The sequence below is a fragment of the Kogia breviceps genome, chromosome 2 (assembly GCF_026419965.1).
Source record: "Kogia breviceps isolate mKogBre1 chromosome 2, mKogBre1 haplotype 1, whole genome shotgun sequence".
NCBI lineage: Eukaryota > Metazoa > Chordata > Mammalia > Artiodactyla > Physeteridae > Kogia > Kogia breviceps.
This window is the reverse complement of record NC_081311.1, coordinates 108,712,776-108,726,287: the sequence shown is the minus strand read 5'-3', so window position 1 is coordinate 108,726,287 and position 13,512 is coordinate 108,712,776. Positions and strand designations below refer to the sequence as shown.

The window sequence follows — 13,512 nt, the reverse complement described above, 5'->3', positions numbered from 1 at the left end:
GTGGAGAAGAGAGGACAGACACCTGACCAGATGACTCAGCCCAATCACGAGAGTGACCAAGGCCACTGCCAATCTACCTACACTCACATCGGAAGACTTGTCTTCCCCTTTTTCCTGCTCTTTGTGCTAATTTCAAAAGTTAATGCTTTGCATATTTGCATATTCGGCACAACCATTCTGTCTTAATGATAAACCATTAAAGAAAAGGAAAATGATGTGGCTTTCCTAAGCATGCCTGGATTTTCAGAATCTTCCATGTTTCCTCAGGAAGCCCACACTTTTTTTTTTTTTTTTTTTTTTTTGCGTTACTTGGGCCTCCCACTGTTGTGGCCTCTCCCGTTGCGGAGCACAGGCTCCGGACGCGCAGGCTCAGCGGCCATGGCTCATGGGCCCAGCCGCTCCGCGCGCAGCATGTGGGATCTTCCCGGACCGGGGCACGAACCCGCGTCCCCCGCATCGGCAGGCGGACTCTCAACCACTGCGCCACCAGGGAAACCCAGGAAGCCCACACTTTTATATACGAATGTTTCAAGCTCTTTACAATTCCAAGATACTATAATCTTCATGCATAGGATCTGCACCAAATGAAACTGCAGCCTTTTCCTATTTCCTAAGGACATGTCTACCTTCATATAGAGGTGACTCGGCAGTACTCTTCCTGGCAGTCGTTTCCATCCATCATATGTGTAGGCTCTGGCAGTAGGGGAGTGTGAGTGATTGCGTGTGAGTGTGTGTGCATGCACTTTTGCATTCCCGTAGAGGTTAAGATTAAACTTGCTGACCCAGACATCGGGCTCTAGGGCAGTCTAGGGTATCAGAAGTGACGTGGGCCTTGCAGACCAAAAGACTGGGATGTGAATCTTGGCCCTGTGGTTTACCAGATTCCCTGGCCTTATACCATGTGCCAAAGGTCCCTCAGCCTCCCTTTCCTAGTATGAAAAATGAGGCTAAATAACAGACACCACTTTGCAACATTATTATGAAGTTTAAACATGCTGATTCTAATGCACCTAGCCTGGTATGCAGCATGTCATAGATAAGCAATAATTAGCAGTCACTCTTGTTGCCCTCCCAGATACTGTTAAGCCTTGCCCCAGAGATCCTCAAAGGGCTATTGTCACCCTGCTCTCCATCACTCTCTCCTCTCTAACATGTTCCAGAACCCTCAGTAGAGAGTGGTGCCCTTTCTCTTTCAAGTCCTTTACTATCAGAACTGCACACGTAGATGCTAATAAGAAAATAGATTCAATCAACCATTAAAATAAGAATTTACCACCTGAGTTGTTTGGACAAAAAGAGGGCTTTGTGAACTGGCATAATCAGAGAAAGCTCTGATTATGGTGGAAGTATAATTAAAACTGGGTCTTGACTCATAGGTAAAATCTGGATAACTGGGAGCTGGTGGTGGAAAAAGCAACATCTGCGGCCTTTGGAAATCACGGTGGGTCTTACGGGTGACTTAAGGGAGACAGGCCTGAGAGCACAAGGTGGGTAATAGAAAATTAATGGCTGGCAAGAGTCTATGTGATGTAGGACCCGGATCACTATTTTTTCTGTTCACAAAAGAAGCATAACTTAAGCTGTGTTTTTCAGGGCCCATTTAGCACTGTTTCATTTTAGCTAGAAGAGATCCAGAAGAAAGCACCAAAGAATTCTCCTTATAGAGTCTGCAAGGTCGTCACCATCCCTTTCCTCTCCCCCGACTGGCCGGAAGATATTCCAGCTCATGGAATGGGTTAATTCTGGTGAAATGAAGCCCCATTAACAGTCACAAAAAGGAATGGAAGTCAATACAAAATAAATTAAATCTGAAGACCAGAAATGGAGATGGAAAAAATAATTACTTTTTCCCCCAAAAGAAAAAAGCCTTGTTGAACTACTCCCACACACATATATTTTAATTAAGCGGGGTGAGACAGCTGTGGGGTAGAAGGATGTACAGCTGTAGCAGATGACCTGGGTTAGAAATCTGGCTCTGCCCCTTACCAAGAGTCTGAGTTAGTATGCCTAGTTATGTTTGGTGGAGGCCCAGGGGACACACTAAATGGAAGGTAGAGTAGCTTCACAGGAATTGATAACGAAAAGGGTAGTCTAGGTACTTTGGGATCTTTGGTCTCAGAAGTATATGCAAATAATAATAGTTAAGTGTTTTTAACAGATATAAACGTTAGACATATAAAAATGAAAATATACACTTAAACAGATTTCACATTCAACTACTTGATAATGCCAATGGTTGCATTTATTCATGTTATGAGTAAACGTATCAAGGGATGATACCAGAAATATTTACCAAGTGGTAGGGCTCAAGCACCAACCAATCAGAACAGGCTCTAGCAACATCCCTGGGGCGGGTCCTCAGGCCCTCTTGCCAAAACAAGTCATGACTGTCTCAGTGGCTATAACAATTGATGATCTAAGAGGTGTCAGGGGAGTGGCCATAGGACCAAGGTGGTAGTAGGGCCTTCAGGGGGCTTAAACCAGCACCTGCTTACCTACTGGTACAGAAGTATTTAAATATTTTACAACCAGTAAAATATTTGGCTGTATCAGTAGCCAAATCCCCCAGAGTATGTCTAAAGTAAGCACAAAAGGCAGAAATCAATAGAGGAGTGCCCAGGAGCCAACTCTACAAGGAGAGATTACTGCAAGCCTTAGTCTTATTATAATTAAAATCTTTCATTTATGTGTAGTACATGCTGTGGTTTTAAAAATAACCACCTGGGCTTCCCTGGTGGCGCAGTGGTTGAGAATCTGCCTGCTAATGCAGGGGACACGGGTTCGAGCCCTGGTCTGGGAAGATCCCACATGCCGTGGAGCAACTAGGCCCGTGAGCCATGGCCGCTGAGCCTGCGCTCCGCAACAAGAGAGGCCACGATAGTGAGAGGCCCGCGCACTGCGATGAAGAGTGGCCCCCACTTGCCACAACTAGAGAAAACCCTCGCACAGAAACGAAAAAACCAACACAGCCAAAAATAAATATACAAATGTGGGGTTTAAAATATATATATATGTGTATATATATATATATATATATATATATAAATAACCACCTGAAAAAAGATAAATTCAAATCTGCAGTACTCCAAAACTACAGTCTAGGACCAAGGCAATGGTGCCTGACTGCCATGAAGCTGAGAGCTTTTTCCAACATTGTGATTCTTTCAGTAAGTAATGAGCTGCTCACTAACGTAACGCTAGGGCACAAATCTGCAGCGAACCCTCATGCAGACCAGTGGAACGCAGCAAAGAGCCGCTCTCCAGTCAAGGCAGGGAAGGACCGTTCGTGCATTAGTTACTTAGGATTCTGTTTTTAGCTGCAGCATATTTAATTACAAGAGGCTCATAATTAAAATATGCCTAGAAAGGCAAAATCAAAAGTAAGCATCATGTCCCTTGCTGCAAAATACCCAAGTTCAACAGTGATAGCCTTTACCCCACGTAGGGACTATTTCCACATTCTCACTGATCCTCACATCTAGGTCAATGTCCAACCTTTTCTGATAGAAAGACCTCTTCCTTTCTTTTTTTAATTTCAAAAAAGTCTACAGACTCCTACATCACAGGGAAAAAAAATTGCAAAATTACGCAATGGCCAAAAGTGAGGATGAATAGCTTTCAAAGGCACTATGTTTTTTTCATCACAAGAGCATATACATACTCTTGAAATACAGTAGTTCTTATATGTGCTGGATGACTTAATTGCTCAGCTTATAAACCGAGCTTGGGTTGAACCCTCCTTCCCTGCAATAAGCCTGAGCCCTGACCAGCAATGTAACTCTATCCTACAGCATCTCCAATATCGGTTTCAAAAGTCAGCCAAAAGACATGGAGTAAGTGGATTTCACTAATATTCTATTTTCCCCTTCAAATGGATTGCTTGATCTAGTAGCTAGAGAATGCTCATAATCAATCATGGGTGGATTACAAGGGATGGAAATAACTAAGTATCTATATTTTGTGTACCTGGCCCACTCCAGACAACATGGCTATGGATGAAAGTGTAATCCTAGGATTCAAGGACTGTGATCCTTATTTCCTCCTCAGTCAGAAGCTACATACAAGCCGAAGGGAACTGCACCTAATCCTCTCTGGTTTGCTTTCATCAATAGCTACTGTTAGCTCTTATGAATAACCATCCATGAAAATGCTAGTCAAAACATCAACAAAATAATCCCAACTAATGAAAACCTTTAAAGGGTGAACACAATGTTTCTCACCTTGGAACAAGGCTGCCGCAGACTTCACATCTGCAAAACACCGATCCCCCTCGAACTCACAATTTCTAAAATTTCTAGAATTAAAAGTGGAGTTTAAAATCCTCTACTTTCACAGGTTTAACGTGATAATTATCACTTCGATATTAATCCTGTTAACAGCGCTAAATTAAGGACATGTGTTATATTTGGGAAGCTACCTGGTGTTAAAGGGAATGCAGCTGCTTCTTTCATAGTTATATCCTGGGAAAAAATGTCGTCTTTTAAAAACATAAAGCACTTATGTGCAATTCATACTCCAAAAATCCAAAAGGATATCTAAGTAGCTTATGTCAATAGTTTCTGATACTGTAATGCCCTTTAGTTAGTCAAAAACCCAGCCTTTTATACTTCACCTGGAGAGTGTCTCTGGAGTTGTGCTGTTAATGGTGCTGTGTTTTTCTCCGCCAAGTAGAATAGTTGTCACTACTTAGAATCTTCTAATCTGTTTGTCTTGATCGTGTGCTTAACATATTGTATCATTTGTCATTTTGGCTCTTAACTCAAAAGGACCAGTCAACTCTTCTTCATCATTCTATTCAGAGTTTTGAAACGATGTTATTACTTTCCTGCCTAATCTTTATAAAGGTGTGCAGAAAAGCAAAACTGCAGTTTGAGCAAGATTTTTTTCTTTGAAGGAATCAAATGAGGGCAGCTTCAGTTTGTGAAATACAACTAAAATGAGTTACATGCCTTGGAATTTTGTTGTCGTTGTTTGGACACTCCTCTTCCACCCACTTAGTTCCTATCTTTTTATCCTGTTTATTCAGTCTGTTATTTAAGGACAAACTCTTTTAAAACAAATATTAATGAAAGAATGATTCCTTTAGAAACAGGATCTGCAGCAAGTAGACGAGGTCCTTAATGGCCTTTCTGATGAAGCACTGAGTACATTTTAGCACTACCATTTTTCTCTAACTCTTTACCTTGTTTTTCTCAAAAGGCACACTCAGCACAGAACAGAAAGGTACCTTTGGCTGCCAATTTCTTAATGTCAATCCTCAAAAGTGGAGGCTGTGTTTACACCACTTTTATCATCAGTAATTATTGTCTGCCCATCTCACAGTCTTTCTATCTCTTAGCCCTTCAACTATTTAACAAGCAACAACTTTTATTAAACATAATGGGGGGGTGGGTGCTGATGACTAATAAACACTGTAAAGATAATTTTTCAAGTATTGATTTAAATATTAAGGTAGTTATAAAGTAAGCCCACTTGTTATAGACCCTCAAAATGAACTATCAAAGTCTATCAGCAGTAGGCAGTCCTTCTGTGGACTACATATCTCCAAGACCTCACCATGGGTTACTCTCAAGTCTTCAGAACCCTAAATGGTTTGTAGGTGTTCAGAGCCACTGGAACTGTTTGTGCTAATGAACAAGACTATCCTACATTTTTTAAGTCAACAATTGTATCTGCATATGTTGTTACAGGGTCAAGAGAATTATCTTCATAATTCTTTTTCACTTAAATTTGCATGCAGAAGAGTTTCCAGTCCCCAACTCCCAGCAGGAGTCTTCCAATCTACCTAGTTGGCTCATCTACCCACAGAAAGTAGAGAACTGTCTATATTAAGTTTAAAAAGAAGGCTGCTGGTATTAATGGCATCACGGTTAAAAACAGCAGTGCATAAAAGTGAAGCCTCACGACAGGTACTTTATATAGCTTTCAACCCACAAATATATGAGCTTTTCCCTTATCACTGGATAGGACTTCTTGATTTGGTTAGGAACATCCTAAGTGGCTTTCATGAAGCCTTAACCAATAGCTGTAATACGATCCAGAATGCAAAAAGGCTTCCCTGGAGAGCACTACCTCCCAGTTACCCAAGAAACCATTACTGTCCTCGGAGACATCCAAAGATTGCCTGGCAAAAGGAAACTCCAGAAGCACAAGTGCACGTGTACACACACACACACACACACACACACACACACACACACACACCCCACAACCTGGCTGGCATGCACCCTGCCTGCATGGTTTACCATTTCCATGATAACACAGCACCCACAGGTGCACTCCTGAAAAACACCAAGAAGGCTCCTCCATTAAGGTTGTCATTTACAAGAGCTCAAATGCACTGTAAAGGTGGGAAACGGCAGACTACCAGCAGACCACTCTGGCAAGGAACAAAGCACCAAATAACCCTGCCGTCTCCCATAGAACATGTCAAAGTACCATGATCTTAGTCAATTCCACCTTGACCAAAAGGAACTGAATTACAATAGCTGTTAAGGGATGCTCAGAATAATTCCAAGAAAAAGTACTATGAGATCACCCACCCTTCCCAGAAATAAAGTTTTTTTTCCCTTGTATTTAAGAGATTGAGAGAGCTTAACGCCCTCTCCCCAAACACCCTCCCCAAGCTTTCCAACTTCAAGACTCAAACTACGTGGACTGCAAAAGGCGGAGGGTTCGTTTGCATATTCAAATAACTTTCATACTACAGGAGGTGTTGGAAGGGAAAGGTGACAGGAGCATACGGGTGATGCTTTAGAAATTTACGCGTGTCGTCTTCCTTGCCCCGCACTCTCAAGCCCAGTTCCCAGTTTTCTCTTGATAAACCGTGTGATGTCACGCCAGACCCACAAGACCCATTCTCCGCAGCTGGCCCCTCGCCTCTGCAGGGACAGTGGAAGTGTTAACTGTTGCTGCAGCCTCCTGACACTCCGCTGATAAATCAGAGGAAGCTGCAAAACTTCTTGGCTTGCTCGGCTACCCTCCCAGGGCACTGAATGCCCACGCGCAGATTTCGCAGTCAGCCTTGTGAAAGGGAACCCTCAGTCAACCTGTTAGCAAAGCCCGCAGAACTCCGCGCCCTCCGATCCTGGGCTCCGAGGCTCCCCGAGCAGGACGAGAGGCCCTTGGTTCCCTTCATCAGTACCCACCAAAGCAAGCTGGAAGTGGAGGCAACAGAGCTCCTGCCGCCCCATTCCCACACCTGGGTCCTGTTGCCTGCGGTCTGCGCCCAAGTCTCTGCATGGGGTACCTCTGCCTTCCCAACCCTGGGGTCTCCACACGCTGCGCCCCTGGTAGCTCGCCCTTCCCGCAGCCTCACGGCAGAGGCGTCGGGGAAGCTCCGCCTGCAAGTTACAGTGTCTGGCCGGGAGAAGGGGAGAAGGAGGCTGCCCGGGGAGGAAAAAGCAAAGTCTGTGCCCGTGGCGCGCTCCCCGCCCCGGGCCGCTGCCACCTCGCGAACCGGGTGCCTGGCATCCCCAGCTCGGGGCGCAGTGCGCCCACACTCACCCGCCTTGCCCAAGCCGCCGCCGCCGCCTTCGCCGGCACAGCCTCCGGGAGCCGCCGAGCCCCGAGCTTCCCAAGCGCAAGAAAGATGGTGGTGTGTATCGGGAGACCACCCATTCCAGCGTCTGGCTCCTCGGCGGCGACTCTGGCTCCTCAGCACAGAAGGAAGAGGAGGAGGAAGGCACGGCGCAGTCGAACGCCATCTGCTGTACACCTCAGCGCTGCCATTGGCCGCCTGGTGCGTCCCCGGGAGCCTCGGGGCGCGGGCCGCCGGGAGCCACCTTGCGCCTCGCCGCCCGTGGCAGCTGCTCTCCACCTCCCCTTCCTTCTTCTCCTCCCCTTCCCCCGGCGGTCAGCCCGCACCCCCAGGCGAGAGTCACGGGCGCGCTGGACTCAAGCTCAGCTTCTCCGCTCCCCGAGACTGTTTTCTGCAACTTTGAATCTTCGGGGTGCAGATATGGGCCAGGCGAAGGGACTCCCCTGCCGGCCTGAGCCCAGGGTACCCAAGCCTCGGCTCGCCGCGGACAGGGGCGAGCGCTTTGCACCTCGGGGATCTAAGAAGTGATAGGGGAGAAGGAGGCAGAGAAAGTGGGGGTGATTTACTCCCCGTTTATAACCCCAAACACCTCCCCAACACTCACACACGCGCGCGCGCGCAAACACCCCCCCACACACTCACAGGCAGAGCCATCCCGCCCGCCCGGCCCGATAGCCTGGCGTTCCTCTGCAGTTCCCGGGCTTCAGTGTTACAGGGGGAAAGACAAAGAAGATCCTAGCGGGACATGTGGAGAACAGAAAAAGGGAAAATTGGGGGTGACTCCGGGGGAGCGCCCCGAGCTGGGTCCTTACCTGCCTGGACATCCCTCCCTGGAGGGGCTCCCAGAGGCTCTCAGCCCACCCAGACCAGAGCCTGGGAAAACCCCTAGCTCCGACCTCTTTTTTGAAGGGTTTGTGTCCTGGGGCTCGGGAGGCAGGGAGAGGGGTGTGCTGTCGTATGGGGTGGAGCGTCTATGGCAACTGGGTGGTGGGTTATGGTGGCCGGGGAGAAGGTGAGAGTCAAGTCCGCCCAGGTGAGGCAGGAGTGCAGAGAACACGTGGGCAGGCTGGAGCAGTCACAGCTCTGAGAGTCCTTCGCTTACTCCCTGACACTGTTCCAAACCCTCTTAGTTTTTGACACCTTTGATCTAGGGAACTTCTTAGGCTCCTGCAGAGAGATGAAGTTTCTTCAACGGGAAAAAACATGAGGACTACTTACTGCCAATTACAGGACATTTTGCCTGTCATATCTCTTTAAATGTGTGAACCCAGCAACAGCAGGGATTGTATCTTTTCCATTTTATCCAATGCTTGGCACACCATGGGTGCTTAAAAAGAAGCAAAACAATCCTGAGAAAATTAAAGCTTGATGTCATAGCACAAATTAGATTTAAGAGATAAACAGAGCACCTAGGGTTGTCAAAGGGAGTAAAATTAAAAGAATGCAAGTGCCATTGGAAAGGGAAACGTGAATATGATGATGAAGGTTCTGATCCATCTTGCTGTGGGACTGGACTCTGTAAGTGGGAAAGGGAACACGCCTTACTTAATATTTTAAACAGCAACTGCTATTCTCCCCGTGAACACTGGCATCATACTCTGGGTTGTGCCTTTCTTTCTGACATCACTGTCTTAAATCAGCGGCCATCCAGATCCTAGAATATTTCCCCAAATCCAAGACCATGATTTATTACTCCCCAGAAATAAAATGCCAATCCTGTGAGCCTGGGGAAAGAGAAACGGGTCTATTATGTTTTATCGTAATCTCAATATATACAAATCAATAGCCAAGAAGTCTCATTTAAGTAACTTCAGGAACAACCGTCAAGGAAAAACATTTCTGTTTTCCTGAACTGTTACATCCTGGTTTCCCAGATTTCAGTCTTTCCAGAGTCAATGCAGCATTTTCAGACCACATCCCACGCACACATCCATATGGTAGAAAGATCTGTGTTTGCAATCCTTGTGCAAAGAGGCCGTCAAGGACCCACTTCTGAGTATGTCATTTATGCATGTTTTTATAGTTATGTATTCTCCTCCCTCTTCAGAGGCAGCGATATGTATGTTTTTCTTTTAGGCTAGCAATTTGATTTCAATGTGCATTTTAATTTAATATGCTAGCCCATTCTCATTAACCTCTTGCTCTATGTCAGTGATCACTGTGGTAATCCTAAGAATATTTTGATTCTTAAGGCAAAATGTTCATCCTCTGTTGCACTATATGCATTTGGTCTCCTGGTTTTTGACCACAATATAAGAGATAATACCTGTATGGCAATCATGTCCTATCCACTGGGCTTCTTAATCAAAAATAAGCAATTCATAAGAATAAAATCTAAATTATTTCTAAAATACAAAGAGTGACGAATTTCAAGCATTGCTACCTTTTGTTAGCTTACTGACTCCTTCAGACTACAAAATAGTCACTTTTTATTAAGGCACTATGCCAACAGAAGGTATCTCAGTATAGTTAAATAACATAACATGTGTAAACTTTCTCTAACATTATTCAATTGCATACAAACCTGGTAGAAGGAAAAAGCAACCATTTCTAGCTCATATTCTCAGTTTATACTTTAAATACACATTTTACTAATATGAGTTTCTTGCCAAGATAGTCAGCTTTTGGTCCTTAACGAAAGCACATCCCTCAAAATCTAGATTAGGTTAGAAATATTAGAAGGTTATTCTAGGGAGGGAAAGATGTTTTCAGTGAAGATTTGGGGTGGGGTTTGGAGGGAATGACCAAAGAAAGGATTTGGAAAAAGGTAGCCTTGAAAAATAGGTGTCATTATTATGTGTAAGGACTAGATCAATATTCCAACAAAGAAAATAAACCTGAGATTATACATTCCCAGAGCTCCACAAACACAGATGCCAAAGGCTCCAATCCCCTCCAGGCTTCCAGGGAGGATGAAAAATGAAACAAGAGAACAGTAGAAGAGGAGAAGAGGTAGGAGGAGAAGTTCTCTTGGGACCAAGTCCCTGGTGAGAACCAAGGGGGAGCCGCAGAGGAAAGCAACCCTATCCTATCCAAATATCGGTGGAGTTCATTTTCAGGTTTGTGTGTATTTCTCATTGTTTTTTTCTAAACACTATCTTCTCTGTACAGTCTAATAAGCTTGGATGGGAAAGTGCTGTGTAACTAGAATAGACAAGCATTGGCATTAAACAAATAAGGGATAAAGAAGACACGTAGATAAAGCAGCCCAATTTTAATCAGAGAAAGAAATGAAAGCCTGAGCCAGTATCTTGGGCTCACCGCCCAGGAAGTCGCTGCCCACGTCTACATTAACCCATCTATGGAAGCAATGAAATGTGTCAAATGTTCAGTCACCTTGGGAGGCAAAACCAGAAGGGGAAAGGGGAGGAACCGTGATTGTCTTCTTTACACAATTCATCCAGGCCAATTCCAGGTTAGATGTTCTATGGCAAATCTGGGCATTTTTTTCTGCCAAAAAAAAAAAAGCATTTAATCTTGGCATACAAATTAAGTTTTGAGCTGGGTCGAGTAATTTGATTTTGATGTGTCAATATCTTAAAATACAATGTAAAGACAATGCATTGAAAAGCAATGGAGTGGAACTCCACTGGCTTCTGGCCTGGCTCAGTCCCTCAGAGGTGCCACCATCCCAGTAGACACTGAGCATTCACAAACCTAGTTAGGCCTGAGACATGAGCTTCAGTCATTCATTTAGCAAGATATTTGTTGAGTGTCTACTATGTCTCTGGCACTGTACATGTTGGTTGTTTGGTGATACAGTGGGCTGAGTCCTTCCCCTCATAGAGTTTACAATCTAATAGGGACATCAGACAATAAACAAACAGGCATACAAATGGTTATAAACATATAAAATGGGACTTCCCTGGTGGTCCAGTGGGTAAGACTCCATGCTTCCACTCCGGGGGGCACAGGTTCAATCCCTGGTCCCCCGGTCGGGGAACTAAGATCCCGAATGCCGCACAGAGTGGCCAAAAAATAAAATAAAATGAAATGAAAGAAACAAGTTTTGTGAAAAAGTATGCAGTAGAGGGGAATAGAAAGGAAAGATGAGGCTCACGTGGGATCTCTCGGAGGAAACGATGTTTAGTCTGACACCCAAGGGATAATAAAAGGTAAATAACATTTATTGAAATTTCTCTAGATATGAGACATGAGCTAAGTCCTTTACATGTACTATTTAATCCTCATAACTAGCCCATAAGGTAGGCCCTGTGATCACGTTCGTTTTACAGTAGAGACAGAGAGTTTAAGCAATTTATATTTAAAGGCACGTGGCTGATAAGCAGAAAAGCTAGGATTTGGCCAGGCAGGCTGTACTGTGTACATTTTTAACCCCTAAGATACAGTGCATCTCATGTAAGTAGATATCAGCCAAAAGGGAAGAGGGAGATACCATGACCAAAGACCCTGTGGCTTGAAGGACTTAGCACACAAAGAACTCATTAGGACCTAAAAGAGCTGCAGACTAGTGAGCTTGGGGGAGAATCTCATGACACAGGGCAGAGGGGCAGGGTGAGAACAGAGCTTGCTGGTCCTGTAAGCCAGTGGACAGTTTTAACTCTGTGAGTGATATGATCTGATTTAGACCTTTAAAAGGTCACATGCATTCTTTGCAGAGACAAAGCAGCAAGAGTGGAACAGTCATCCAGTCAAAAGATGGGGGTGGTTTAATGGAAATGGAGAGAACAGCACAGGCAGAGGGGTATTTGAAAGGCCTGTCCATCTCTTCACTTCTGCTCTGCCTTCCTACCTCTCCCCAAGGCTGGCATCCAATCGTTTACCTCAGGATCCAAAATCCTAAATTCTTTACCTGAGTCATTGGACCCAGAGTCTGTTTTCTTGTCACATGTTTGTAGTGTGGATGGGGTGAATAGCAATGACCGCTCCCCATTTGGCCAGCTCTGGGACCTTCGCTTCTGAGCCCTGTCCTAGAATCCTCCCTCTGTGTCCAGTGCCATCTGAATTCTCTATTTTGCTGCTCAGCCTCCAATAATATTTATTGACCAAGAGATCTAGGGTGTGATGGATGATCTTCTCTTCCTGACAGCTCTCTAATACCACCAAGCCAAAGCCATATCAGAGAGGCAGTCACTCAATCTACACTAAACAGGCAACCTCTATATATGTAAGAAACAACTCTCATTAATTTGGAAATAATAAAACCCCTGGAGTGACAACTTGGATCACATTCAAAACGACTTGGTTTGTAAAGACCAGGTGTTATGTAGACTAAAGCTTGTTATTATCCAAAGATTTGGCAACCCTAATCTCTTCTGGGCACAAAGCCACACAATACTCACAGGCCTAACTTTGATAAGATGGGCAAGAGAGCTTCTATCTTCTATCTTGCTGTTTTCCAAGGATGCCAGCCTACCTGATGGGCAGCAGGTCCCTTTACAGGGAGAAAGGATAGAAAACATTGGAAAATGACAATATAGCTAACAGATTGCAAGCTCGTGTTCATGAGTGTGGTATATGGTGTGGAACAAAGAGAAGAGGTTTTTCTCATTTCTTACTCATTTAATCTATAATACCCAATTACCTAGGAAACAAAAAATCCCCAATACATATGATGTTGAAAAAATTTATACAACAGAAACTTCATAACCAAAACTTTCTAGCATATTCGTCCTAGATTCTAATTACACTATTTTCCTTGGTGCTACCTCACTGATTCTCCACCTTCTCCATATTATGTGTTATCTTCCTGAAATACTCTTTGTCATATCACTTTGATTCCCAGGAACCTACTATTCTCTTCATCTTGTCACTTAGTCCCTTCATAAATATCAGCTCCAAACTGGATGTCCATTGACAGAGGAATGGATAAAGAAGATATGGCACATATAGACAATGGAATATTACTCAGCCATAAAAAGAAACGAAACTGAGTTATTTGTAATGAGGTGGATGGACCTACAGTCTGTCATACAGAGTGAAGTAAGTCAGAAAGAGAAAAACGAACACCG

At 44.5% G+C, this 13,512-nt stretch overlaps 1 protein-coding gene across 1 annotated transcript in view; it reads right to left on the bottom strand.

The window, feature by feature from the left end:
* Positions 1-7,796, bottom strand: part of THSD7B (thrombospondin type 1 domain containing 7B) — an 876,032-nt gene extending 868,236 nt beyond the window's left edge. The window contains exon 1 of the mRNA XM_059052359.2: positions 7,507-7,796. The gene's annotated coding sequence lies outside the window, so the exon portion shown is untranslated. The remainder of the gene's footprint in view (positions 1-7,506) is intronic.
* Between the last annotated feature and the right edge of the window lie 5,716 nt (positions 7,797-13,512).